Source organism: Lytechinus pictus, chromosome 3 (genome assembly GCF_037042905.1).
Source record: "Lytechinus pictus isolate F3 Inbred chromosome 3, Lp3.0, whole genome shotgun sequence".
In the NCBI taxonomy this organism is placed as follows: domain Eukaryota; kingdom Metazoa; phylum Echinodermata; class Echinoidea; order Temnopleuroida; family Toxopneustidae; genus Lytechinus; species Lytechinus pictus.
Genome location: NC_087247.1, coordinates 32,899,989 through 32,926,183, shown reverse-complemented (window position 1 = coordinate 32,926,183; position 26,195 = coordinate 32,899,989). Strand labels below are relative to the sequence as shown.

The window sequence follows — 26,195 nt, the reverse complement described above, 5'->3', positions numbered from 1 at the left end:
AGGGCTGCGTTTATGCGACCTCAAGCCAGAATCATGATTTGAATCATGATTTGAATCATGATTCAAAACACAAACATGGATCACGATATCACAGAATCAGCGTTTAGACGACCTTCATTCCAAAGCTGTTTCTCCTCAGATTCGGGCCAATCCAGTGCGCATCACTAGTGCGCAGTTTGACAGAGGAAGTTTTTCGCACGTGTTTCGGCTCTCGAAAAATATTTTGCTTCCAGAATTCAACCTAAGTTTACTTCTATCATATAGGGTCCATATGCTTCTATTCATCTTGTTAGTTAATCCAAAATGGTGTTCGGAAGTGAATTTCAGCGTAGATCCAATTTAATATTGACACTCTATACTCAACAACAACTGAGATCATTGTCTGTCCAGTTAATTCATTTACTAGAACTTGAAGTTGAAGACATGACCAAAAAATGAAAAGTAGTGGACGATGCGAAGACCAACACAGAATTTGAACATGACAAGAAATGCATGCAGAGTAATCATGTACATACAATGAGCACATAGAGAGCCTTGAGCTTGGCAAGAGTCAAACCGAAAGCCGTAGCCCGACACAGTGAGGTCATATAATCATGATTCAAATCACGATATCGTTTATTCGAACATTTTCGTACGTGATTCTGCAGAAACGTCTTTCCAAACGCCCCTTTTTTCGTGTTTCATGTTTGTGATTCTAATCATGATTATATTCAATTTCGACTAAACGCAATCGTGATTCTGCAGAATCATGATTTGAATCATGATTCGAATCATGATTATAGGGTAAAAAAGTGGCGGATAAACGCACCCTAGGTACTGCCAGTGGAGTGCAAATTTCTACCCTTTAAAAATATGGACAAAAAGTAAATCTGAATCTTATTATCATTTCATGAAAGCCTTTCCCCTAACTTGTTATGCACAAAGAAATTAAAATATAGTTCCTTGAATGAAAATAGGAAGGATTTCACTTGTAATGTTTTTGAAAAATAGATACCTTACATATGAATTCCTACAACCCATTGCAGCATCTCAAACCACCCCCCCCCCCTTGCGACAGTCACGTTGTCATATTCCCAGACTGAGTAGATTCACCTGACTCCCATTTCATCATGTTGCTTCAGACTGCTTCGGGCATCCACACGGAGCCCTCCCAGTTAACATCTTAAACAATACAATGAGAAGACCCACATCAATTTTTCATCATAACAAAAATTATCCCAACAAAGTTTAATGCCTCTGTCTCCCTCGTCATCCTCTTCCAACTTTTTGGGGCGGTGAAAGCCCGGCCAGCCCTGTCACTCTCTCCCCAATCAGTGCCAATTAAGCCACGCTGATCAGGTTGACAAGCGCTTGGTGTAAGCTGTCGTTTAGCCCCGGGGTCCTCATCGTCTAAGCTTGACGTTCGGCCGTCTGGCGGACGCCACCCTAAACGCTGTCACATTACACCTCTGTGTGGATTGTGATTGCTACCAGCACCATCTTCTTTTATCTTTACGTCAGGGGTGATAATTGCTCCCGGTCTTTGGCTCTCTCCATCTTCTCCTCCCCTCATCTCTCTTTGTGTTATTTTTTTTCCACCTCTACCTCTCTTTTTCCCATCCTCTAGTATTCATATTTACTTTTGATCCAATATTTTAAGAGTGCTTTTGTGTTTTTAGTGTTTGATTTGCACTGTCTTTGGTGATAATTGCTCTCGGTCTTTGACTCTCTCTATCTTCTCCCTCCTTCCCTCTTTGTATTTTTTATCTCTCTCTTTCTTTCTCTCCCTCTAGTATTCATATTAATTTTGATCAGATATTTCAGGAGGGCTTTGGTATTTGTGTTTTGCTTTACAATGTCTTAGGTGACAATTGCCCCTGTTATCTTACTTTCTTAATCTTCTCTCCCATTCTTTATTTTATGTTTTTATTATATAAATATATATCTCTCCTTCTGAATCCCCTCTCTCTTTCCCAAATATATTCATTTGCTTTTGATCAAATATTTCAGGATCACTTTGGTTTTTCTGTTTTGCATTGCAATGTCATGGATGATAATTTCTCCTAGTTTCTCACTCTCAATCTTCTCCCCCATCTTTGCTTTAGTTTTTTTTTATCTCTCTCTCTCTCTCTCTCTCTCTCTCTCTTTCCCATTCTCTCTTTCTTTCTCCCCCCTTTATTATTCATATTTACTTTAATTTAATCCAATATTTCAGAAGTGCTTTGGTTTTTATGTTTTTGCATTGCAATATGACTCTACATGGTAGTGATATAGTTATTCTATCTGTCAACCAGGATGTATTACATTTTTGTTGTAAACTTGGAATTGGATAGTATAAAGCCTGATGGCTTTCAAATTTTTTTTCTTTGCATATCATCATCATTCATTACAGTCGGTCACTGTTGTATTTTGCCCTTCCACTCGCACAATTTTAAATAGTTAAAAAGAAACTTTCTTTCCTAAATCTTTGACTTTTGAGTTGTGCAGGATATACTTTTACCACACCGTAGTTTCCAGTTTAGAATACATGTAAATCGTGAAACATTCGAATTTGTATTCAAATTATCTTTTGATCCTCAAACAGATTGATTTGTATCTCGAATAACACAGTAAAACCTAATGTTTTCATTTATTAATTTTGTGGATTCCATTATTAAGATTGGGATGATGCAACCATTCTTAAATTTGTAGATTTGAAATGACTGCCTGGTTTTCACCACAAGTCCAGGCTTAGACAAAGTTTTTCATGAAAAAAAAGAAAAAGATATTAAATCTAACATGATAGAGTGGTTTTGTGGGAAAATGAAAAGCTTCAAAGAAAATATTACTGTTTGTGAGAAGATTATCCTTAAGATGCATTTTTGAAGAACCATGTTTCTTGAAAGTAAATGAATAAGTCAAGAGATCTTAATCTTATCCTTGCTTAGATTTAGAAATTATATCACAAAAAATCAGAATCAAAACTTGTTGATTTCAAACCCCAAAGCACTTGTGGATCAAGGAGAAAAAGACAGTAAAATACAAGTCTTAATAAAGAAGATAATGCGGCAAGATTAAGATATGGTTGTCCACACACTTATTTTATATGATCTTAAAAAGATTTGCAATAGATCTGATTGAACACAACTATAGAAAACCAGCAATGCTAACATAGAATGCATGTGTCCATTCAATTGTTTTTTTTTCTAAATGTGATACAAATGCAGGCATAATTATCTTGACATTCTATTTTTGAAAAAATTATCTTTTGTTTATTTTTTTAGAATTATGGCATTGATTGCATTTTATAGTTGAGATTGATTGGATCAATCACAAGCCTTTTTGCAACAGGGTCCCAGATCATAATAATAATGACTTGGACGCACATCTTTCCATTTATCCTGTCATGGCTGAAATGAAATCCCAGCAAAATTTCCAGCGGATCAGAAAAAGATGTTTTGGGGGATGAGAGACAACCAGAGAGAGCTGGGGATTTGAGGTTAGGAAAATGAAAACCATTTCTCTTGCACCTGGATGAGAAGAAATCAATGATATTAAATAGAAATGGCAGTGATTTCTTTCAGGCACAGACATTCACTTGTGAAGTTTTCAGCCAAGTTCAGTGAATTCAAGTGAATTGTTTTTCATAATACACACAAGATTGAAATGAAATGTTTGCATATCAAATAGCATATTTCTTTTACATTTCATCCAAATTTGATGCTTACTTTCAAGAAATTTGAGAGTACTTTTGTGCATTTTTAGTAGAAAGTAAAGTGCGGGTTCACATCCCCCTAAAGAGAACCTTGGATGTATAAAGGAAAATACATAATTTCTTGGCAATCTTCGAGCCTCTTTATTCCAGATTTCCAGACCATTTTAAGTGGCACTTCTCATAGAGTAAAATTCTGTCTCCTCCATGATTGCCTATGGTTACTTTTACCTCTATTTTAGTTGATCATGATGGAAAATTTCACCATCTTTAAAATTCTCTTATGTGATATTGGAAATGTCCTCAGTCCCAAAATAAAGTCTTCATTCAAAGTACAAGTGTTCTCTTAATTCAAATTTTATTAAATACTATTTTATTTTAAATGAGAAATATATTGATTACGAATATGGCCTTATTATATATCAGTGGAAAGGTCATGATGTGGGATTATCATTTGGTCATTCAAAAATAACGAAAGTAATACATAAGGTGGAAATCGCCAATTAAAAAGCGCTAAAATGCCTCTCCGAAATACGCCTCCTATCGGTCTCTGAATTGACTCGAATTTGATGACATGTATGAGTGTACGAGAGACGTGATTGGCTCTCCCACGTCAAGCTCTACTTGCATGCAAAACCTGTTGCGAGGGTACGTTTTCTCCACACTGTCACTGAATACTTCGATTACGAAATGAAAGAAAACCCAGAAGTTTATCTAGATTTTGGATTTTCAAATTGACGATTTTGAAGATGAAGAGAATGATGATGAAGTTTCTAGCTCTAGTGACATGGATGGAGGTAAATTAGGGGAATTACGCCTATGATAATGAGTCGGACAATTCAACTTGCATGCCGATTCGCTACCAACTCATGCAGCTGCTGCTAGTGCTAGCTGTGAGTAGATGCACGTGTTGCACAGCTCTCAATCTGCATTTTGGATGGTTTGTTTACAATCACATACGAGCTACGCATGTTGGGGATGATCTTTTACATCTAATTTTAATTTACCTCAATTACTTTTTGCTTCAAAAAAGGTTTTATCGTAATTTAAAAATAGTACGAGGTGTTACTATATTTTTATATAGATGAATAATTCCCAGAGTTTCGTAATTTTGTCAAAATAATGAGGTAGAAATTATATCTAACAGAACGAGTGACAATTTATCCCAGCCACGTGAAGTTTATCGTCGGTGCATATCTTCTGCTGCTATTCGTTGAGTTGATTTGCCTTCAGATTTGGATATATTCACTTGTTTGTATGTACAGTTATATCATTATTTTCCTTCTTTAGAGTAAATTTTATTGACAGAGGGAAGAGACTCTGTCTGGATGGTCAGGCTGGAATTCATTTTCATGGATTTATTTTGGCCCGCGGTACGTGCATCTAACACTAGCAGCTGCATGAGTTGGTAGCGATTGGCATGCAAGTTGAATTGTCCGACTCATCATCATAGACGTAATTCCCCAAATTTACCTCCATCCACGTCACTAGAGCTAGAAACTTCATCAGCATTCTCTTCATCTTCAAAATCATCAATTTGAAAATTCAAAATCTAGATAAACTTCTGGGTTTTCTTTCATTTCGTGATCGAAGTATTCAGTGACAGTGTGGAGAAAACGTACCCTCGCAACAGGTTTTGCATGCAAGTGGAGCTTGACGTGGGAGAGCCAATCACGTCTCTCGTACACTTAAACACGTCATCAAAAACCCCAATTTCGCGGACGTAATTGTGCGTGTTTGAAGCATTCAGAGAGAGAACTTTAAACTATCAATTAAGTGAGTTTCATCGGTCTCCATGATAAATGATGTACACCATCGTGTTCTTCTTATTTTCCCCTTTAATTTGATATATAATTCTTCATTTTTATGATTTTCGATATATTTCTACTTTAACATTTAAAACCTTTTGAAAGGGAAATCGCCATATTCTTTTGGTATTATCATCATGATCATGAAAGTTCCAATAAAGGATATTCATAGAAAAATAAAATGGGTGTAACACTAAACATTCTGATGTATTATAAGTGAGTTTTGACACGTTTGGACATCATATGCAAATGAGAGAGCCAATGATGTCAGACACTCATATTTTATTTGTAAATTTATTATCATCAAATCTAGAGCATTTCATATTTTGTGTAGATTTCGCAATCTGAATTTCTTGATTCATTCGCTTGAATCACAACACTGGTGATTCCACATATCCATAGAAGAATGAAAGTATATAAGTATATTTTACATAAAAAACAACTATACAAGGACACACTGGGGGTAAAATAAAAGAAGATACTGCCTTGAAACTACCCTACATACATGCAGTGAATGTGGTCGATGTGGCGCCTGAATGTCGGGCAGTGATCAAGTCAAACGTTTCTCCAATCTCACTCTCTTGGACCCAGGTGACAGAATCTCTGGTAATGTATTGTCTTCCCTGGTATCAAAGGACACGTTCACACACCCAAGGATGTTGAATTGGTAGTGCGTTTGCACTTGACTGTCATACTGCAGTTACATTTCCCCTACGGTGAGTCGAAAACAGCCCTTATATATTTGTAGCTGGTACAAAAAATGTTAAAACGGCTGTTTTCGACTCGCCGTACGGCTGCCGTAGGAGAAATGAGACTGCATCATTACTGATGAAGAGGTGGTTGAGTAGATGGTAGATCAGGGATTGTGGAAATATGATACATGTAAGTACTGAGATGTAGAACTTACAAATGAAGTTGCAATCAGCTCTGATTCTGGAAGTCCATTTGCATCTAGCTGAGTTTTCAATGTAGGCCTACCATTTCTGATCTGACAATTGATCCTGATCAGATGAGCATTTCATGAAGAGTCTTTGTCTGTGATTTTTATTGACTAATTTGCTCTCAGCGAATGCCTTATCAGATGCAAGGATTTGCGGTACCTTACAGCATTTGTAAGAGAACATATAGGTTAGCCATTACTCATGGGGCTAATTTTTATTGATTGATTGATTGATTGCATTGCATTGATTATTGTGTACGTTCAGTCATACAAATCAGCCCCATGATTGATCTCTAAACCTTCTGTGACCTGCCAGGTATTCCTAAAGCTTGAACAATCCTTTGCAAAAAAACTCTGATGTTTAAAAATATTCTACTTCTGTTTTGAGGGTATTTTTTAAAGGATATTATACTTATACTTAACACATATACTTTTTCACGATGGCAAACATGATAAGGTATTTTTCATGATCGGGGTGGTGTAAAAATATCTTGAGTGCCTTTCTTCTTCGACTTTGACTTAATACCCTCCTTCTTTCTGTGCAACGAGCAATCATATCTGTGGGTTACCTCATCTTGACGCCTGACTGTCGAGCAATCAAGGAGATAAATGTTTATCCAATCTCTACCACCGACGACGAGGCCCAGGTGACGAAGAGCCTAATGGATACATTATTACGAGGCATTTGAATCTTCTTTACAGGGATATGAAAAAGAAACGGAGACGAGCGGTTGTGTGGGAAGGCATGTCTACCCCCCCCCCAACAAAAATGCAAATCAAACAAGCATTACATTGAAATTTTCATCAAAGTCAGATAAAAAGTATAACATTTATAGTATTTTAAAGGTTTGCTCAGTTATGCAGAGTACTAATGTTAAATGGGGGAACTGATGACATCACACATTAACTATTTCTATGGTATTTTGATATACACCAAAATTCTGCACAGAATTTGGTTAAAGAAATTATTTATGATATTCATGATAATTGAAATTTATTGAAAATTGTATAAAATACATTCCTTCTTCATTTTGCTAGCCAGTTTTAATTTTTTTTTAAATTTTGTTTCATATGTAAATCAAGTGGCAATTTAACGAAAGATGCATTATTCATCTTGGAAACCCCAGGTCAGGTCATCCATTTTTTTTAGTTATTAAATGGCTAATGGCAATCAAATTGGTTTCACTTTCATATAGTTTTATTATTCAAATACTCAGGAAGCAGTCAATTCTACATTAAAATATAAACAAAACCATTTTCTATAGCAGTATGGGTGATTAGAAGTTGATGGAATTGCTTCTGCTTGTACCTTGGAAACAATTATTGATCAAGGTAATTGATAAACGGGTTGTGATCAGTCTAAGGCTGCGTTTATGCGACCTCAAGCCAGAATCATGATTTGAATCATGATTTGAATCATGATTCAAAACACAAACATGAATCACGATGTCACAGAATCAGCGTTTAGACGACCTTCATTACAATGCTGTTTCTCCTCAGATTCGGGCCAATCCAGTGCGCATCACTAGTGCGCAGTTTGACAGAGGAAGTTTTTCGCACGTGTTTCGGCTCTCGAAAAATCTTTTGCTTCCAGAATTCAGTCTATACCTAATTTTGTTTACTTCTATAGGGTCCATATGCTTCTATTCATCTTGTTAGTTTATCCAAAATGGTGTTCGGAAGTGAATTTCAGCGTAGATCCAATTTAATATTAACACTCTATACTCAACAACAACTGAGATCATTGTCTGTCCAGTTAATTCATTCACTAGAACTTGAAGTTGAAGACATGACCAAAAAATGAAAAGTAGTGGACGATGCGATGACCAACACAGAACTTGAACATGACAAGAAATGCATGCAGAGTAACCATGTACATACAATGAGCATATAGAGAGCCTTGAGCTTGGCAAGAGTCAAACCGAAAGTAGCCCGACACAGTGAGGTCATATAATCATGATTCAAATCACGATATCGTTTATTCGAACATTTTCATACGTGATTCTGTAGAAACGTCTTTCCAAACGCCCCTTTTTTCGTAGTTCATGTTTGTGATTCTAATCATGATTATAGTCAATTTCGACTAAACGCAATCGTGATTCTGCAGAATCGTGATTTGAATCATGATTCAGATCATGATTCTAGGGTGAAAAAGTGGCGGATAAACGCACCCTAAGGCTGCGTTTATGCGACCTCAAGCCAGAATCATGATTTGAATCATGATTCAAAATACGAACATGAATCACAATATCACAGAATCAGCGTTTAGACGACCTTCATTCCAATGCTGTTTCTCCTCAGATTCGGGCCAATCCAGTGCGCATCACTAGTGCGCAGTTTGACAGAGGAAGTTTTTCGCACGTGTTTCGGCTCTCGAAGAATATTTTGCTTCCAAAATTCAGTCTATACCTCATTTTGTTTACTTCTATCATATAGGGTCCATATGCTTCTATTCATCTTGTTAGTTTATCCAAAATGGTGTTCGGAAGTGAATTTCAGCGTAGATCCAATTTAATAGTGATACTGTATACTCAACAACAACTGAGATCATTGTCTGTCCAGTTAATTCATTTACTAGAACTTGACGTTGAAGACATGACCAAAAAATTAACAGTAGTGGACGATGCGATGACCAACACAGAACTTGAACATGACAAGAAATGCATGCATAGTACATAATCATGTACATACAGTGATCATATAGAGCGCCTTGAGCTTGGCAATAGTCAAACCAGAGGTCATATAGAATCATGATTCAAATCACGATATCGTTTATTCGAACATTTTCGTACGTGATTCTGCAGAAACGTCTTTCCAAACGCCCCTTTTTTCGTGTTTCATGTTTGTGATTCTAATCATGATTATATTCAATTTCGACTAAACGCAATCGTGATTCTGCAGAATCATGATTTGAATCATGATTCAGATCATGATTCTAGGGTAAAAAAGTGGCGGATAAACGCACCCTATATAGTTTAAGAATCAATAATTGCTTGGGGTTCATTTTATTACATGTTTTTTATCGGGTTTTAAGTCACATGGCAAAATTTACAGAGTATTGATTATGAATTTGCCAGCAGTAAAACAATGGCAAAAAGACTGAGCAAAATACGCATAGAGTATGGGTGACGGAAGGATAAAGAGAAGAAGAGGAAGATAATGATGATGAAGAAGAGGAGGAAGAAGAACATTAAGAAGAGGAGAGAGATGAAATTGGAGGAAAAGAAGAAGAAGAAAGAGGTGAAAAAGAAGAAGGCTAAGAAGAAGAAAGCAAAGAAGAAGGAGAAGAAGAAGAAGGAGAAGAAAAAGGAGAAGGAGAATGAGAAAAAGAAGAAGAAGAAGAAAAGAGAAGGAAGAGGAGGGAGAAGGAGGAAGAGGGGGGGGGGATGAGGAGAAGAAAGAGAGGTACAGAAGGAGGGGGGCAGACAAAGAGAAATACAAAACTTCCACATTTTGAGACCAAATGGACAGGAATGGAAAAGAATGTACAAGTCTGCACGCACAGACTTATATTTGACACTTTATCAAATAACAGGTCTAAAATAAAGACTAGACTTCAAAGTCAAATAAGAGCCAACCACAGTACACAGTGAATCTAGTCTGGCTACTTCACACTCCGTATTATTTATTATGCGAATTACGAAAACCAAGGGTCTGTGCCAGCAGACTAAGAATGTGCAGTCACATTATGGGACAAATTGTTAAATTTGTGCTTTTATGTGAGATGCAACTCCTCTCTAGTGTCATCCTCATCTTCAGTGAAGCTGAACTGGGTTTTAGGGGTTCAATGACCAACCTGTTCAGATGGGTGATATTTTCAGAGGTGCGGGCGACATTTGAAAGGATTACATTCACCTCCTTCGTACAAACAAGATGTTTTAGGCAGAGATACATAGATTTGAAAATCATCAGACTTTTTTGGGGCAAAGTTAAGTGAATAATCATTTCGAAACATCGTTTGGATGGTGATGGTAATCTGGATTGCTCTGAAAACATAAATGTTTCCAAGCATGCAAGGAAAGGACCAAAGGCTTTAAGCTCAAGGATGATAATGATAATAGTGCCTACACGAAATACTTTATTAGAAGTCTCTAAGTACTCTACAATAATGCAGTATAATTACTCTGGCTCCTTGAATATTAATCAATTAGTAGTATTGTCATCTTTACAGTTGCCTAAATTTTTTTTATAAAATACAAAATATTATCTAGGAAAAGGGACTGTGTTTTAAATTATTAAATTTTTTTTTTTTTACCTGTATGTATAAAAGTAGATATTACCTGCCTGTAGTCCAGAAGGTCATATTTGAAAGATAATTGAATTTTATGTTCAATTGTGTTGAAATGCAAATTACTTGATGTCATTGGAGGTGCTTCTGATATTGTGCAGTACCGTACTTATTGTCTACATTTTCACCATTTACTTTTCTTTTTTACTTTTGTAGATATTAGTTTCTCAAGCATATGACAAGGAGTTTTGATCAATACGATCATACTCCCAGTTGATATTTTCATAAATCCTTGTTATATTTTTTTCATGTATTCACAGTCATATGAGATGGGTTTCATATGAATGAAGACAATAGAATCATGGAATATCTCGACGACGATCCATCTCATCTCTGGTGTCTCCTCTGGTCTCCTCCACCCCATCAGACACAACATCGTTGAATTCCCCAGCAGCCCATCGCTATGATATCGCTCTCTTCCAGTCCATCTTCTCCCGCCAGCTGTGAAGTGCGTTGAGTTATGTCGTCTAGACTCCCTGGCACCACTGGGCCGCTAACCGCCAGCTCCCAGGACTCAAAAAGGTGAACTACTTTTCAATCCTTGCTATCACTGCCACCTCTGTAATTGGAATTCTTTCTATTCTCTCCTCTCTCTCTCTCTCATCCCCTCTTCAAATGTTCCTGTTCATATCTTTAGTATAACCTGCTGACTCTATCCCATCGCAGTGACAAACCACTTTTGGGTGAAAGCCATGATTAACACTAATGAGCAATTTGCTTAATGACGTTTGAAACGCTGTTTCTCTGTATTAAGTAATTTTAGCGCTAACACTTTTACATATCTTATTTTTGGAAACCAATTTTCTGATCAGGAGCTAATAAAGGATGCTGTTGGCTTCTCTAGAAATATTAGCCAATAAAAAAATAAGATGTTGGCTTTGTTTATAAATGGTACTGTCTTAAAATAAAATGAGCAGACAAATCTCTCTTTGGAGGAAATGAGTACATTTTACTTGATTAAGAATGACTTTCACTTGATGTTGAGTAAATTTCAATCTTGCTAAGGTGAAATTGTGTGAAACAAGTATGTTCACTCCAAATTGAGTGATTTTTTTATGTCACTACCCAAGGGAGTGAAAATTCACTCCTTGTTTAGAGAGAGAATGTTATTGACTTTAATATGAATATAGGAAAAATTATTTTTGAAAATGAATAAAAAAAACTAATAAATAAATCGAGACAGTTAATTAAGACTCACAGGAGATAGGAAATATTTATTCTTCCTATGTCTAGCTGGGGGATTTATTATTTTACTAATTTCAATTACATTTGCAAAACTCCGCTTTGAAAAAAAAAAGAAAATGAAAATTATTTAATTGGAATCCATGACATAGTGCAGATGAATATAGTTATCAGCTGTTCTTTGTGGATTTAGGCCTATTTTTCTTCTGCTGTGATATGTTATTACAACTATCCCAATAATGATAATGATTTTAGAGTTATGATACAAGTAGCAATCTTCAGTTGCCTCAAAGGAGTTATTGACAGGAATGAGAGTGTTTTTAGATAATACGAGGTTGTCATCCTTGCCATATTCCTAAAATTACAGCTTTTTGTGAGCTTCCTGGAATATTTTCAAATTTAAAAGCACAGGGATGACATGGAAGATTGACTTCCCATAATTGAATAAATTTTTATTCATTATAAACTGAATTTATTTCATTATGGCTTTGATGTTATAAATGTCACACAAGTACAAAATTACATTTGATAAAGATCACTATTTTATACCTTGTCTTCAGTGTTTGCTCCTAGTTGATCTAAAGTTAAACACTAAAAGGGAATCTGCCAAAAATCATATATGTTAACTTTTTTAGAATATTTGCATTAATATGGAATAAGACAAACAAATTATTTTATAATAAATTCACATCTTTTCATTACTTTTTTGTAACAAGTTATTAGCCATTAAAGGAAACCGAATATTGTATGTTATACATTCAAGGACATAGCTTGGAGATTCCTTAAATTAAATGACACTAAAGAAGTTTGAAATGTTTTAAAAACTGTACTTTTGACTTTCTATGACTTAATGTTTTTTTGGTAAGTTCTAAAAGCATAAGTTGTCTGATGGTTACATGAAATGGATTAGAAAATAATTCAGTGGAGCCTTGGAAGAATTTTTAAAAATCTTCAATATTTTATTTGAAGCGTGGCTCTGGCCTCCGCAACCTCACATCACAAGACCACTTAATCAACTACATATCAGTGGATAACAAGGGGAAATGATTTTCACTTGTTTTGCCATCATCGAGCAAACGCCGCACAGGAGAATATCCGAAGCCATTGCTCGCCAAGACTCCACACCAATTAGCCAGTCTCTGAGAAAATATTCAATTTGTATGAATAATTCTGAAACAAACTCAAGGAATCCTAAATGTTAATCGGAAATATTGCTCTCTTGGGGCGAGACGAACTGCCGTGGCTTGTGGCTCGTGTTCTTTTCTCTCTTCTTTTTGAGGGCTAGGAATGAGGGTTTTACTCGGTATGCCTTCAGGGTAAATATGAGTGAGATAGGGTGGATGGAATAGAAGATATTGGGAGATGAAATAAAGTTATATTATTGATGACTCTTTGACTACAACATAAATCAATGTTTAATTAATTGTTTGTAGGTTTATGAATAAGAAGAATTATTGTTTGAGGCTCTTGGAATCTACACCCAAGATATTCTGTGCTCGCCACTCCATATGAAACGATTTCTTCAGCAATTGCGTACAAGCAGTATAATGTTTTTTAGTACAGCTAAGAATGCTACCTTCCAAGTAGAAGCGGGATATATTCCTAATCTCGCTTTGTGAATGAGTAATGGGAGAGATTAGAATTTTTGCCTAATCCCTGCTCTGTTGAAGCTAGGAATTAAAAATAGATCTGCATTTTGTCTTTGTCGGCTAAGATCTTTGAAAATGGTTTGTACTAATGAACTACAGCATTGATGTATAGTGCTCATATCTGGGGCTAGCTTTGACAAATTTTGCGAGATCTGCAGGAAATCTCATTAAATGAAAACTGATGTCATAAATCGCTGAGACATGTCATCATCAGCCTGAACTTGAATCATTTCTAAAGCAAACCATATTAATAGAAATATCATTCTTTTGTTAACTGTGATCCCCTGTTTAGTTCTTGCACATAGAAATGTTTCTTGATGTAGTAGGCATGGACTTATATGCACAATTTATTGTAACTTGCGTGTTGCCTAATTGCTTTAGACGTCTTTTCATCTGATGAAACCCCTTTCATATATTTTATCAATTTGAAAAAAAGAATGCATTGATTAACCTTTTTTAACATATTTTCACTTCTCCTTTCATTAAATGTTGCACTTATCAGGTTTCAGATTGTATTATGTACTAATTAAGTAACAAATGGAACCAATACATGAATGTAACTAATTGTTATGGTTTATTGCAAAACATATGGGCATTGCTTTAGAAATTTTAAAAAGACACATACAATAGGATAAATGATTGCAAGTATGAATAAATGAAAGATGTGGTTGATCATTAAGCAGAAAAATCATATATTTCCCTTTTCAATGTTACTGATATATTACTAATTGCATCAGCATTATCAGAAATTGCCACAGTCAAAATACTATATTTCATTTCTAAATCTGTCAGTTATTGGTCTCAGAAAGATTGATTAATGGCTAATGTTGGAATAATGTTCAGGGCCGAGTTGCACAAAAGCTACTGTTATGGTAACTTTGCCATCCAAATGTAACTACCATGGCAACGATGATCAACAGCCAATCAAAATCAAGGATTCCATGCAAGTAACTATTGGAGGGCAAAGTTGCCATAATGGTGGCAACAGGGCCCAGGAGGTCTAGGGTTCAAAACTCAGATTGTGGCTGCAGAAATTATATTTCAGTCATTGGAGGGGGAAGTAGGAAAGCTTTTGGGATTGGCAGCAAGTTAGCAATAAAATAAAATTTCAATAACTTACTGCCCAAGATTTTTCATGATGGTCTCTTTGATATATTTGTAGATGGACTGAAGTTGATTGACCTTATCTGAAATCTGTATCTCAGAACACCAAGATGGATGTCTTCAACCGGAAGGAGTCAATGAACTTTAGCAAGGTATGTCCCCAGGGGATCTCAACCCCTTCTTGTAATGTGGGAATGCTCACAACATATGCTTTGCTCATTAAGCCCAAACTCTAATGTCTGTTATCTGCGCACCTACGATCATTAACAATGTAGACCGTGTGATGTCTTATTGCATCGCCTGCTTTCGAGTCTCGAGGCCTCCGGATAACCGTGAGAGTACAGAGAGAATTGGTGATATAAGAAATTAGATTTATTAATAATTAATGACATTTTCATGTTGTTTACTAATTGAATTTGCAAACAAAACTGACTAGGAATGAAATGAGATACATTAAAGCTATTTGTAGCGTACTGTCATCTTTAAAATTTTACTCGAAAGTTTTTCCCCTTTATGCTCACAAAATTATCAAAATGATTACCAGTATTTCCTTTATTTCCTTAAAGTATATTTTTCTGATCAGATCAAAAGGTTATTCATTTTCAAATTAAACTCTATTATTAACGGATGGAAGAAAAGATTATATGATAAAATAGATTTCTGTGAAAGATGTGATCTAAATTTGATATTTATGGGGGGATTACAATTTCCGAAGAAAAATTACAATTTCAGAAGTGAACAAAATTAGAGTTAAGAAAAATTAAATAACTAGGCCCTCAAATATTTTCTCATTTTAGTTTTTTTTTTTTTTTTTTTTTTTTTTTTGGGGGGGGGGGTGTTGAAAATGACATCCCATTATAGAATTAGTTAAAATCTTAAGAAACTACATACAAGAACTAGATAGGTACATGTAAGATAAGTTTTCAAATTGCACCTAAACAGTGAGTTATTTTTAAATGCAGACAAAAATAATTTTAAAAAAAACATAACACTGACGATTTTTTCAAAATATGTTGTAGAAAAAGTTATGACATTGATAAGTTTTGCTTATTACAATGAGAGAGCCAGTGACACCACTAACTCATTATTTCTTTTTACTCTAAATGTGAAATACACAGAATATTGCAGAATTGCTAGAAATCTATCTCAATCAACTCTTAGTCAATCTTTCAAATGATAAATTAATAATACCTATTTTTTATATACAGCAAATGACAATTGACTCTGCACTCTGAAATGATAGAATGATAAAGAAATATAAAAGAAAATGTTTATATTATGGGAACCTATTGATATCATTGTACAAATTCCAGACTGGGAACTACAATGGACCTAGAAATGCTACAATGCATCATTGATAAGGAAAAAAATGGTCTATCTATAGCCTTGAATAGATAGAGAGAAAACTTTTCTTTGATATTATCAGGAAGATTGTCTATAGTTGAGGGATTATATATTGAAACGCTCTTTTCCATAATAATGTTATGCATACATTAGTGCTGTAGCCGAACCGCCGAACCGAACGGTAGTTCGCCGAACATGGCACTTCCGAACCGAACAGAACCGAACCGAACACTAAGACTTGGTTCGGAAGTTCGGCAAAAAAAAAAAAAAAACGGCTTTCAGCTAACAAATTTATAAGTTTACACCCTTTCTAATCATTATATTTGCGCATTCTCTATTTAATCTTCTTTGCAATTGTATGTTGGAAGTATGCGCTTATTTTGCGGTTACTAGATTTTGTTTTCATTTTCATGTTGACATTGTGGTTTTTACGGCCCTGATTAAGAAAGGAGATCAGGGGAGCGTTTCATCAATATTTTCATCCGACAAGTTGTCAGATCTGACATCTTTCCATGATTTTGATTGGCAGAGAGGCACTGTTCCTATGGTAACTGTCGGATAAAATGGGACTTGTCGGATAAAATGGGACTTGTCGGATAAAACGTCCGACAAGTCCTTTCATGAAACGCCCCCCCCCCCCCCCCCGATGAATGATGTTGCGCGAGCTTGCGCTATAATCATTTTACTGGCTTTCATCATCTCTCGCTCTGTGGCCGAATCGCCGAAGCATGGTAAAGAAAACCAAAACTGTATGAGTGTTCATTGGTTAAATCTAATTATCTAAAATATTGTTGTTTTTAGGTGGCGAACAAGATTCTTGTTTGAAAATCTTCAAAGTATTTTGAATGAACGAGCTCAATAAACCGAAAGTGAAAGATGAAGTACCATTAATATTACGAATTACGATACGATGTGATTAAGATCGTAACTCGTGTATTGTTGCGGCGGAGAATAAAGATCTGATTGAGATGATTGACATTATTATTGAGGTGTCGGCTCGCTACAGTACTGTCTAGTTTTCATGATTTTAGAGAGAAGTAAAGAGTTTTGAAAACGAGAGATCCAGTGAAAGTGGGAAATAAAGTGAGTGACTGTTAGAGATGAAAAGGAGAGACGCAAAACAAATAATATAGAAATGAGATGAGGTGAAGTTATCTTTTTTATTATTAACAATCAGATGAAAATAAAAATCAAACACTCATGAATGATTACGGTATAGCATATAGCAAGATCCACTTCCCCTCGTTGACAAGTTGAATGAAGATAAAGCCATGCGGAAACATTCATCTCTTGGGGGAAAATGACCCCCAATCTTTACTTTTTTCCCCTTTCTTATCAACTTCTCAAATTAACCATAAACAATTCGATGATCACTCTACTCCCCCTGTCCCATTACAGTCGTAAAACTTTGCATCCCACTTGGTCTGTATGTTCATGGTCAATGAAATCTGACCAATGAAATCATAGAAATCTCGGGAATTGCTCTTCAATCAAGTGAGCTGAGTTTCGCGAGCAGACAAAGCACGTGGCTGTATGTACCGATGCGACAATCAGCGACATGCGATTGGTGGTTTAGTTCACCCATCGAGCCAATTAGCGAAAGGCGCATTACATAAGCACGCTTTCTTCGACACGCCCCTGGCCCTACTATGCCTAGTTCAGTGCACTGCACTGGCGCTGGCCGCCTCGTATGTGATGCAATTGCCAATCACGTTTGGCCGGACTGTATATATAAATATTCATGAGCTCAGAGTCCCGCTACAAGGGGACTGCATGCGCTGGCCTAGCTGGTACGGGTACGAGTGCGATCGCGAGCGTAGTTAATTTGGCAAGTATCCAAAGTGTGGTCCAGGTATGGACGACTAGGAAGAGTCGCCATTTTAGAACTGTGAGTTACCCAATAAATCTGTCATCAGATAATCAAATTCGAGATAACAGTTGATTCGTTGAGCGCTATAACTTTCATAGTTTCATGTCAACAAGATAGAGATAAAATGGTTTGATGTGACAGAGGTACGCGCGAGCACATGCAGTCAATCAAGTACAAATTGTCTACCGGTACGCGCTACGTATACCTGAATGAACTATAGCTTTATCAGTCTATCATTACCGAACCCCGAACCGAACCAATGTTCGGCAAATTTCTGCCGAACCTTGCCGAACCGAACCGAACCCGAACATGGCGCCTGACTTGCAGCACTAGCATACATTAAGGGGGGGGGGGGTATGAGCTTTCTGAAACTTGAATGAACCAGCCTAATCAGATGATGCTCATACTGATGATGTTGAGGTTTGTGTGTTTATGTAGTGCAATTATCACTTTACTACTGATATGTTTCTCTGTGCCATAACTGGCTTGATAAGTTGAGAATAAGGGAAAATACTTAAGTGGTTGAAACGTTGAACAAAATTATTTGTGAACTTTCATACTTTTTTCAAGTTTGGATGATATGTAAAAAGGGTACACTGCAAAGGATTGACTTTTGGTGCACTCATATTCCAATTAAATGTGAAAAAAATAATATAAGACAGTGCTGAAACGTTTAGGCAGAAAATTGGGCTACCATAATCCAATCCCTGTATGTAAAGATTGCTCGTGACAATATTAAGTCATTGAAACTGCTTATAATTTTGGTGAGAATAAAATCTATTTCTCAGGTGTATGTCAATTCACATTCCATCATTTCAATACGTTTTCTTCCAGAATCCAATCTAACAAATAACTTTAAACACCCATCTCTGCATTTTGATAAGTAGTAGAACATTTGAAAAAACAAAATAAATACGTATTTGTGTATTGCAACTATGACAATTGGATTGTTTGCAATGTAACATGCTTATAACATGGATGTACACATGAATAGCACGTCACTTTAGATTGTCATGGCAATCTATAGTATAAAAGTTATAAGTTGGAGGGGGAAAGAACAATGCATGAATACTGTAAAGCCAATGTCATAGTGTAGTAGATAAAACTTTGTTTTTCAATTATTTAGTCTGATTAATGGCTTTTATGATAATTTACATGAAACCAATGCCCAATAAATCAAGGATTTCATGAAGCTTTACCATCAGATGGCAAAATGATCATATTAGCATTTTATGCAATCGGTCCCAGATCTCTTATTTTGATTTTTATGAAAACTATAAATCTATTGTTTATTTGTTTCACATTGACAAAAGACACACACAAAAAAAAAACCAAGTACTTGATATGTTTAATGCGTTGGTAAATTAATCATTGATTTGCTTCACAACAGAACAGAATGTTATGGTCCTTTATACTGTAAAAAATAACTTTTTATTCAACATTCAGATGATGTAGCATTGATTCTTAAATGATATAAAAATCTTTTTATCTTGAACATGATTCTATCTATTGATCGCAGCAAGAGCAAGCAAAGGTGAAAGTTGTTCAAGAGTTTGTCCTTCATAAATTGATAGCCCCTTCCCTTTGTAGGTCAAGTTGCAATTTATGAGATGAAAGGAATTAATGGGTGCTACCCCCGCACTTGAAAAACATCGTTTGAAGAAAAGGAACAACTTGATTCTATTTTTGTAGCGATTATAGATGAGCAGGTAAACAGTTGGCTTTCAGCGAGCTGCAGAACCTGATAATTTGTCACCTTTGTCATTTGTATGCTGCCGAAGCACCCCTGGTTACCGATAGCAATAGGCACCTCTCCGTCTGCCCTCTCGATCAGCGGAGGTTAACGGGGGCGACAGCCTCGACAGGGATCGGTTAGGGCGCCCAGTCTGCATGGCTCCTCGCTAATGGGTCGGAGGATAACTCGTGGAGCCATCACTGGCATTTAGTTCCTCACCTCATTTTATTGTCTCTCTCCCTCTCTCACTGTCTATGTCTGTGTCTCTCACCATGTCTCTTCCTATCTCCGTCTTCCGTCTTCCACTTCCTCACCTCATTTTATTATCTCTCCTCTCCCTTCTCTCTTCCCCTCTTGCACTGACGGCCTATGTCTGTGTCTCTCACCATGTCTCTTCCTATCTCTGCCTTCCGTCTCCCACTTCTTCTCTCTTACCTTAACACTAACATTTTGTTCCTCACCTCATTTTATTATCTCTCCCTCTCCCTTCTCTCTCCCCCTCTTTCACTGTCTTTGTCTGTGTCTTTCACAGTCTCTTCCTTTCTCTGTCTTCCGTCTTCCACTTCTTCTCTCTTACCTTATCACTTACATTTAGTTCCTTTTGTCATTTTATTATCTCTCCATCTCTCCCCCTCTCACTGTCTCTGTGTCTCTCTTTCTATCTCTGTTCTCCATGTTCTCTCTTACGTTAGAACTCATGGAGACATCTCTTGCATCTATTTCCTAATCTCATATTATCTCTCTCTCTCTCTCTTCCTATCTTGGTCTTCTACTTTCTCTCTTACACTATCCCTCTGTAGACTCCTGTCCAGCTCAGATTTTCCAAGTCAGTTTCCTGATGATCTCCACTTACCTTCGTTTGTCTAGTTCTTTTACCTAACTTTGTGTTTAGACATTCAATCTGCTAGTATTATATTGCCCCTCATCGGTCACCCCCGCTCATTTTGAACAGCGACAACCCCTTTTTGTGTGTGACAATAATTGGGATGATCACATTATCAGATTAATACTCAATTCATCTCAAGTTCCTATCTATCATCAATGATAAATGTTATTTCAATTATAGATAATCTGGGTAAATTGTGCAGATAATTTTCTTTACTGGGAAATTTAAGTTTTGTTAATCATCACAAAATGAATTCTAAAGAGATTATAACAAAAGGCCCTATTAAACACACAGATTGTACAAATCAGCTCATTAGCTTATCATTCCTTAATTTAAGGGCCATAAGTTTCAAGATTTATTAATAAGTGGATTCAAACCGCCTCGATCACAAGAATCCCCGTTAAATTACGAGAACTTTTTTCAGGCTAAAAAATACCCATTGTTCTCAAATTCACAACGCCCCGGAACATACCCTTTGGGATAAGTTCCTGAAGTTACAAGCATGGGCAGTATGGTCTGATAAGCAAGTAAGGTGTGAGCTTTAAAATCGCAAGCTCAGCAGCCACCCAGGGCGCGGGCGTCGCCCAACTACACGCTGGGATAAAAATTCTTGTAATTTGTTTTCACACTTCCAAAATACATGCGACCTTGGAAAAATCCCCACAAAAGTTCTTGTAATTTTGACAAGTACGTACTATTTAGCAGGTATTTTCTTTCGGGGAGATTACGCGTAATTTGCTTTCACACTGCAAAATTACCAGGTTTTTTCTGATCGGGTAAATTTCCAGATCAGAAACTACCTGGAACTGACGAACTTCGAGGCGGTCTGAAACCACCTTATAATGACTATTCAAAATTACCTGCCTTTGTCACATCATCTCACTTTGCACCCAATGCTTCAAAAATCAGGACAAGGAAGATTTTTGGACCTTTTACAGAAAATTTCACGAAACCAGCTTGGTTTTAAAGCATTTGATCTCTGTAATTTGCTTCTTCATACCATCATTTCCCATCTATCTAGACCAAATTTAGCCAAAATTGTTTTCAGTGTCTGTCGAAATTGCTATGCTTATCAGTTTTATCCCATGATCCATTTTTGTATCTTTATTACGGCTCTTTAATTTACATAAATGAACATTTCTCTGCACAGAGGTCATATCGAACAGTTTATCATCTCTTTTTGCCATGATGATTTGATGCATATTAACTTGCTTTCTACAATCAATCAATCAATTACTCCCCTGAGGGTAGACAAAAAAATCTAGGGTGTTAAAATTGACACCAGTTGCTGTCTCCAGAGGACCACACCCTGAAGTGTTAAAATTACACCCTTGAGTTTGAACTTAACACCAGAGTGTTAAAGAAGTTATAATATGTGTTATAATAGCACCATGGGTGTTGAACTAGCACTGTAATTTTAACATTGGAATAAAATGACTCATGTGATTCACTATATACACCTAATATACACCCATTAACACCACATATTTTGCTGTGTATTAACTCACTTTCAACAAATATGTGTGGATCAATCAGTCACATCCCTAAGGGGTAGACTAAAAACAATTCTCTTTTCTTACTATTTCTACAGAGTAGACAATACTTGATCACACAAGTGTCAGATTATAACTGGGTCTGAAGTTGTTAATGTATTTTTGTCTGAAGGGTATTTTCTGTCACTACTTTGGCAAACCAATTACGCAGATGTCAAGTCCAATGGCTGTGTCAATTTGGCCAATGGTCATTCGGTTATGAATTAACTGGGCTTGTCCACTTACTGCTAATTTTTCGTTCTCTCTGGACCGACTGTTTGTAGTGGACTTCCACTCCTTGTTTCCTGGGTTGTCATTAAGGATGGGATGTTTATTTTACAAGATTTTATGGATTAAGATCTTACTCTGCAACTTGGGAATTGTAGCATCATTAGTATACTTGCATATTTAGTTGAAATTTCCTATCTCAGTTGTGTTCATAGAGCTGTAAAAAAGTGAAATGTGAGAAGAAGAAATGATTGGCATATGACACCTGATCAGTTTAATGGTTGAGCTTGTCTCTCTTTTCTAAAAATGAAAATGCAGGTAATCGATGATATAGAAGTAGAAGCAGAAGATTAGTCCTTTCCAAAGTCCTCAATATTTATTTTCTAAAAAGCTATCTCCAAGTTCTTTGATGCTCTGAACAGCATGCACAAAAGAGGGAGAAGCTGGATAGGGAGGTAATTATAAGAAAGTGAAGCAAAGAAAATAGAGAGATATTTAGTATTAAGAAGGAAGAGAGAGAGATAGACGGAGAAAGGGGGAAAGGGGAGGGGTAAACCAAGGGGGTGAGGGGGTTTCTACTGTGTTGAACATAGTATTAAATATACTAACTGATATTGCATTTAGACCAAGCATTACTGTACTTAAATGAACAGGTTTGAGCGAACCCAGTTCTTGTAACAGTTGACCACTCTTTAACATCTTGAGTATAATCTCTATGGATTAGCTTTATTGAGATATCTTATCAATAGTCATGACTGATGAATAACAAAGAGTGGAAAATGGTTGCGATCGATGATATCATGAGGTATAAATGGAGAGGAACTCAAAATAAAAAAGGAAAAAAAAAGAGGAAGAAAAAGAGATGATGATCAACACCCCAAATCAGCTGTCACCTTAGAGCTTCCCTGAACAGGACATTACAAATGAGAGCCACTAATCGCCGATTTCAACTTCTTCCTCTCTCCCAACGAAAACAGCGTTGCTCTGGCACGCAACCCACCGCGTCTGGACCGTGCCCCCTTCTCCATTCCGTGAGATGCAGTCACCTGCGTAAATCTCAGGAGATGCGCTTCCCCACTCAGATCCTTATCATCCCCCCTTTTTTTAATATGTAATTCATTTGAAAGGGGAGATAGGTCTATTGACCTGGTTCAATGTTATAGAGGTCCACCGAGGCGTTGGAGTGAAGAAGAAGAAGAAGAAAGTACAGTGCCTATTCCAACTAAACAAGGGGGAGGTTACATTCATTCATTATCTCTTCCGAGCGTCTTTCATTTCCCCAATTGTCTTTCACTTTGACAAGGTTTCGAGTCTGTTTCAAATTACGCGGCAGCTCTAGGGCCGCAAACAGATCATCCCATCGAATGTCAACAGTGAATGCTATAGGGACCGTTCACACCACTCAATACTAATTCTATTCTTGGGACCTTTCACACCACCCAATATTAACTCTGTTCTTGAGACCTGTCTCCTTCCAGTTTCTTGCACCTTTTTTCATATTCGTTTACATTTCATTATTGCTTCTAAATCATCTTTATCTTAGGATTGTCATTCCCTTCACTTCATTTGCAAGTATTTCTTCGTACTAAATCCAACAGATTGAAACTGTTTTAAAGTGTAATATCATCTGGATCCTGCAAGACACAACTTAGGAATTGATTGTACAATCAATATATTTGATTGATTTCACATCACTATCAATGCAATCAATCAAGAAAACCAGTCATATATGAGCAATGGCTATAAGCTCTATGTTCACATTCTCTATTCATAACATGATCAAAGCTTATTTGACTTGACACAAGGCAGTTTTGTTGCTTATCATTAAATGATGGAAGTGATGAACCAATTCCAATTTTGTAGTTCGCTCTCCAATGCTGAGCTCAAATGGGAAATGGCAGTGAAAGACACACTTTGAAGGCACAGGTGAAAACTTAAACGGACGACTTCTGCATACAAAAATTATTGGCTAAAAGTCATAAGTTTATATTTTCTTCTTGTTTTTTGAAAATTTCTTCCAATGTTACATTTCATATGTCTGTAAAGTTTGTATTTTTTTACAACAGTTACTGATAGAGCCACCCTACTAAGAGAACACATATATACTAAGAGGACACTTATAAATGGATATATGAATAAATAAATGAATTAGATTTGGCCCTCTAATACTTATTCTTTATCCAATTCCTAGATATTTACATTTTACTAGCTTTATGAGCTGAGAACTCTATTTTTTAGGGTGTTTTTTTTTCTTCTCATTTGCACAGTGTACTTTGCCCGGCTTTCCTAAAGTCCAGCAAGACATCTGCTCGAAAATCTTAGATTTTCATGATAAAAGGATTGAATGTGAACTTGATTTACATCCTTAAGGAAGTGCCCTGTAACATTAGATAGACATTCATTGATGCAATGATTATAGTGAGTACGATATTGAGACAGATGTTTAGACATCATTATGTACGTTCCAATTATGCACAGAGAAAAATAAAACGGCTCGGCTGTCTTGTATGGTTACTTACAAACGCATTCCCCATTTTTGCCTGAATCTTCCATGTTTTCTTTGATTTTTTTTGGTTAAATCTTGACAGGATTCAACTTCAAATCTTTTCATTCTACAATAATTGATTTAAAAAAAGATAAGATCTTCTATTTTAAGACACGCATACAAATTATGTTACGGAATGTAAAGGGGATTTTGAAGAAAGATGAAAAAAAGATGAAAAGATGAAATCCATATTTTATTGTTCGAAATATTGAAAAAATAAGTCTGATTGAATAATATTATAATAGCTCATGGTATTTTTATTTTATAGAGAGTATTGAATGTGCCCTTGAACATTCAAAGTTCTGGAAGAACGTTTCCAAACAAACTCCAAGTGTGAAAGCATGAGACACTTTTACATGCCTGCCTCTGGAACTGAGGAGTTTTGGCCAAATGGATAATTATGGAGGCTTCCATGGGGCAGGAGCAGAAAGGAGAAAAAATGTGAAAAATATTGAACTGATCATTTTAGGAAGGGGATCTTTATCAATCCTGAAGGAGGAAAAATGCTTGCTGGATATAGAGAGTGATGTTAATGTTCAGGCTCCACGGTGTCTTCTGATTTCATTGGTTGCAAATGTTTGGCCTTCCTACGCAAGATGAATATGGAAAATAATACCCCTTATGAGTTCATAGAATCGGTGAAAGTGTATACATTATCTGAGAATCTTTTTGTAAGGTGATGTGATGCTGAAGAACCGGCGCCGGGGATATGAATGAAATTCTTTTGAACTTGGGCATCTGATTAATCAAAAGCAAAAGCAACATTCGCCAGCGTTCTCGACTAGTAGGTAAAGATGTGAACATTTAGGATAAGATCAAATCTGTGCAGACACAACCTGTCTCATAAAAACTAACATTCTTATGAGTTTCATTTAGAATCTTAATGTTGAGCTTTTTTTAAGTAATTTTCAATGCATTTATTTGTCATGAAACATTAGCAAAGAAGTAAAAGGTTGTAAGTCAATTTGAAATGATTCGGTCTCTGATGGAGACTAAAATTCACATGACTGCTTCACCATGTACATGTTAAAGTCACAAGGTAATAAATAACTATAGGCCTATTAATGTGAACTCCCAGTTTCTTCTTGTAAAAAAAAGGATAAATCATGTAACTTTCACAGATTGAAGGAAAAATTGACATTTCAGATTATTATTTCACATTTCTTTTTTTGTAGGTATATTTTTAACTGTGTAGCCAATTGCATTCACAAATAATTTGAGCTATCTTTATCTCCTTCAAGCACTTCTAATTCTTTCAAAATATGGAAGTTATGAAGGAGAAATTTTACGCTACTGAGAAAAGGGGAATTCCTCCAGTGCTTCCAGAGATAAGAATTATGAAAAATTGTTTTGTTTTCACTCTTTTAATATCCTTTATAGTCTTATTTTATTGTGACTCTGCAATCACCTTGAA

General features: G+C 36.2%; 1 long non-coding RNA gene across 1 annotated transcript; it reads left to right on the top strand.

Moving 5' to 3' along the window:
- Positions 1 to 6,478: 6,478 nt before the first annotated feature.
- Positions 6,479 to 16,435, top strand: LOC135153576 (uncharacterized). The gene is made up of 3 exons (XR_010293049.1): positions 6,479 to 6,606; positions 10,967 to 11,228; positions 14,700 to 16,435. It is a non-coding gene; the product is annotated as an uncharacterized LOC135153576 (long non-coding RNA).
- The last annotated feature ends 9,760 nt before the right edge of the window (positions 16,436 to 26,195 follow it).